Genomic DNA, 4,525 nt, shown 5'->3' on the forward strand with positions numbered 1-4,525 from the left:
ATAGAAATGAACAAATGGACACATTTTCATATACACGCAATAATCGGTGCAGATACTCGATGGTAAATGTACGCATTCAATGATTTACATAGGGTGAACCGTTGTTTATTGGGTTGGTTCCTCTCTGGAGGGTGTTTCAACTTTAGGCGAATTATCAGTGTAAAGACTCGTTAATCCTCACAGGGAGAAAGGGGGAAAATGGAAGGTCACTTTCTGAATCCCTTTCACTCCCAATGACTCGTTAGTTGGTAGAACTGCCAAGAGTTTTGGGAACAGATTGCCTGCTCTCCCTGTTAGTCAAAAAATGTAGAACTGAACAGGAAGAAAATATAATGACAATTAGGGTGGAATTCTCCCATCCCACCCACAGCGAGTTTGGTGGCAGGCGGAGAATCTAGTGGGAGCCAAAATGTCAGAATCCTGCTAGTGTTAAACACATTGCAATGCTCCCAATGACGGTTGGTCACCCACTGGCAGGCAGCCATTTGCATTGATTTGCTTCTCATGAATGCTCACTAAAACAACTGTTTGCTGACATCCCATCAGGCCTTTCAATTTTGCATCACACCAGCGGGAAATTACTTTGGTCTAATATCCAATTGTGAAAGAATGGTGTGCAGAAGGCAGTCCTCAGTTCGCAAGAGACTTTGAGGTCAGTGCAACAACATTTCTGCCATAGAGCTGCACGCCTGGTGCGCTGTACTCCACTCTGCCAGGGCTGGCCAGTTCCTGCCTTTCATCTCCATGCCGAGCTGGTCTTCACGGACATCACCGTGCTGTTGGACCCTCTTGTGTCATTGAGTGGGATCAGTACAGCGCCTGGGGTTGGGGAGGGTGTAGGGGTTTCTTCCCCTCCAGTGCCATACACCAGTGGCTATCTGGACAGAACTGTGCTGCAACCATGGCAACAAAAGTCTAAAGTTTAAACGGGGGTAGAGGCAGGGTGGGGGGTAGTGGTGGCCTGACAAAGACAAGGCGGGGGTAACTTGGAAAGAGGGTTGTGCAAGAAGGAGGGGAAGGGCAAGGGTTCACAATGGCAGGCAGAGGGACAAGGAGGTGGATGAAGAAGACGAACAATGGAAGGCAGTGGGAAGACCAAGGGGAGGGAAGCTAGACCCTACCCTGTAAAGGTTGCATGAAAAGCTCATAAATAAAAGGGTCGCATCATGTACCGGAAGGGAGGTGCACAGAGACTTGAGATGCAGTTGGTAGATTTCTAAGTGGAGCTTGGGCTCAGGGGGAGGAATTCAGGAATAGACTTCTTTAGGCAGGGATACTGACACTCTGCATTTTCTGGAGAGGACAGGTGGGCTGGAGAGGGTAATATGAGTGTGCTGGGCTGGTTTTAAATGTGGCACCGGGATCTTCAAACCCATCAGCTGACAACGGGTGGATGACTTAGCTGCCAGCCCAGCAGGAGATTTGGAGGGGAACTCACCTGTGCATAATTAATGAGGTTTCCAAGCACAGAATCTGGCATGGAATCCCGCTATTCTGGTCAGTGGGAAAGGCACTTGGCACTGCACTTAGCCTTAAAAATAGAGAATTCTGCCCTTAGAAACAATCTATTTTGTAAACAATGATTATTAAAATCATAGAAAATATGGAACTGCAATAATTCCATTGTGACTATTAGTGTCAGCCATGGTTCAGTTGGTTACATTCTAATTTCTTAGTTAGAAGGTCCCTGTTTCAAATCCCACTTTTGGCTTGAGCAAAAAAAATCAATGCTGACACTCCAGTGCTCGACTGAGGGAGTACAACACTGTTAGAGATGCTGCTATTTGAATGAAATTTTAAACTGAAGTTCTATCTATCTGATTTGGTGGCTGTAAAAGATTCCATGGCACTATTTAATTGGATCGATTTTGGAGATGAAGGGGTTGCCTTATGAAGAATTGTTGAGCAGATTGGACCTGTATTCACTGGAGTTTAGGAGAATAATAGGTCCTCTCCCCCAACCTATTCCCATAATCCCACATATATATTTACCATGGCTAATCCATCTAACCTACACATCTTGGGACACTAGGAGCAATTTATCATGGTCAATCCATCAAACCTGCACATCTTTGGACTGTGGGGGGAAACCAGATCACCTGGAAGAAACCTATGCAGACATGGGGAGAACTTGCAACCTCCATAGTCACCCAAATCCAGATCCCTGCTGCTGTGAGGCAGCAGTGCTAACCACTCTGCACTGTGCCACCCTCAACATGACACCATACATTAACTATTATGAACAATTGTGGTTAACACAGCACAATTGTAGATGTATTGGTAAGGATTCAGAGAAGAGTAATGAGACATAACTAAATTGTTCCTGGCATTTAAGGCTCCTGCTCTAAACAGGCATTTTTTTTAAAAAGGAGCTATTGTATGAAATTATTGATTTTAGTAGCAAGAATTAGGAGAGGAAATATGAACTAAGTGGTGCAACATGAAAGTGGATACAGGAACAATGAGACCTGGAGTACAGGTACACAGGTCCTTTATTGTGACAGGACAAGCTGAGAAGATTGTAAAAGGGCGTTTGTAATCTCAGCTTTATAAATGGAGGCATAAGAGCATGAAAGCAAAGTAGTTTTGAAAAACCTTTATAAAACATTAATTAGGCCTCAGCTGGAGTATTTTGGTTCATTCTGGGCACCACACTTTAAGAAAGATATGAAGGCCCTGGAGAGACTGCAGAGGAGATTTACTAAAATGGTGCCAGAAATGACAAACTTTGGTTACATGAAGAAAATAGAGAAAGCGGGGTTGTTCCCCTTGGAGTCGAGAAGGTTATGGGGAGATCTGATAATATTCAAAATTATGGAGGGTTTTAATAGAGTAAAGAAGGAGAAATTGTTTCCAACGACAGAGGGTTGGTAACCAGATGACACAGATTTTATATAATTGACAAAATAAAAGAGGCAACATGGTGAAAAATAATTTATGTGCTGGAGCGCACTGCCTAAAAGGGTGATGGATGCAGATTCAATAATAACTTTCAGGGGGATAAATATTTGAAGTGGAGAGCTGTGCAGAGCTAAGGGAAACATCCAGAAAAGTGGAATTAATTGTTAAAGTTAAAGTTTATTTATTAGTCACAAGTAGGCTTACTTGTGGGCTTAATTGATAGCTCTTTCAAAGAGCAAACATAGGCACAATGGGCCAAATGGCCTCCTTTTGTGATGTGTATCATTCTATGATTTATAAATTGCTCAGATCAATCAGAAGCCAACTGCTTCTAAATATCCATTGGAATAGAAGGCAACATAATCTTTATATAGGTTCTATACAAGGTGGGTTCCACTCCACTATCACCCAAATGATGGAAATTACTCCAAATAGCTTTCTTTTTAAGATTGTTTTGCTTCAGCAAATAAATTTAATGTCTGGAAAGTAAAAGCCACACAAGACTTTTGTAGATTTACCCATGAATGCTCCCAGGTAATCAGAAGAAATGGTATGTGTTTTAATTGGATCTGTTATCTTCAGCTGAAGGAGGTCACTGTGCCATCCATGCAGCACAAAGACAACAGGAAACCTTGAAGTAAAAAGTGGGATTAAAAGGTACAAATATACAAAGGTATATTTATCCCCCTGAAAGTTATTGTTGAATCTGCATCCATCACCCTTTTAGGCAGTGCGCTCCAGCACATAAATTATTTTTCACCATGTTGCCTCTTTTATTTTGTCAATTATATAAAATCTGTGTCATCTGGTTACCAACCCTCTGTCGTTGGAAACAATTTCTCCTTCTTTACTCTATTCAAACCCTCCATAATTTTGAATATTATCAAATCTCCCCATAACCTTCTCGACTCCAAGGGGAACAACCCCGCTTTCTCTATTTTCTTCATGTAACCAAAGTTTGTCATTTCTGGCACCATTTTAGTAAATCTCCTCTGCAGTCTCTCCAAGGCCTTCAAAACTACTTTTAAAAGGTTTTTCAAAACTACTTTGCTTTCATGCTCTTATGCCTCCATTTATAAAGCTGAGATAAAAGATAGACATAATTTCTGTTTTTGTTTATTTTGTTTAAAACCTTATTTAGAGATTCAAGGTTTCAGTTACTGAGAAGAAGTGGTGAACTATTTTTTATTGGGAAGCTTTCGAGTGATTTTTGGGGAAAGGATTATGCAGCAACACCTGGTGATATGACAGATAATCATTACTGATTAGTAGTGTCATTTAACATTGGAGTACCATTTAGTGGCTTGATACGTAACAACTAACGGCAAGCGTAAAAACAGAAAACGCTGAATAATCTCAGCAGGCCTGGCAGCGTTTGTGGAGAGAGAAACAGAGTTAACAGGTGGAATTTAATGGTTCCCAATAGAGTGGGGAGCAAAATGTGAGGTAGGGTGGCACAGAATTGTGAGTGAAGTGTTATTTCATACACCAACACTGGAACTCTGGACCACATTATGCTGGTGATGAGGAGAGAATGAGATGGCAATACCACATGGAAGCAGCGAGGAGGCAATTGAGAGTGTTGCAGAGGTACTTATATTGCATTTGCATGCCTCTGAATGGA

Source organism: Mustelus asterias, chromosome 10 (genome assembly GCF_964213995.1).
Source record: "Mustelus asterias chromosome 10, sMusAst1.hap1.1, whole genome shotgun sequence".
Classification (NCBI taxonomy): domain Eukaryota; kingdom Metazoa; phylum Chordata; class Chondrichthyes; order Carcharhiniformes; family Triakidae; genus Mustelus; species Mustelus asterias.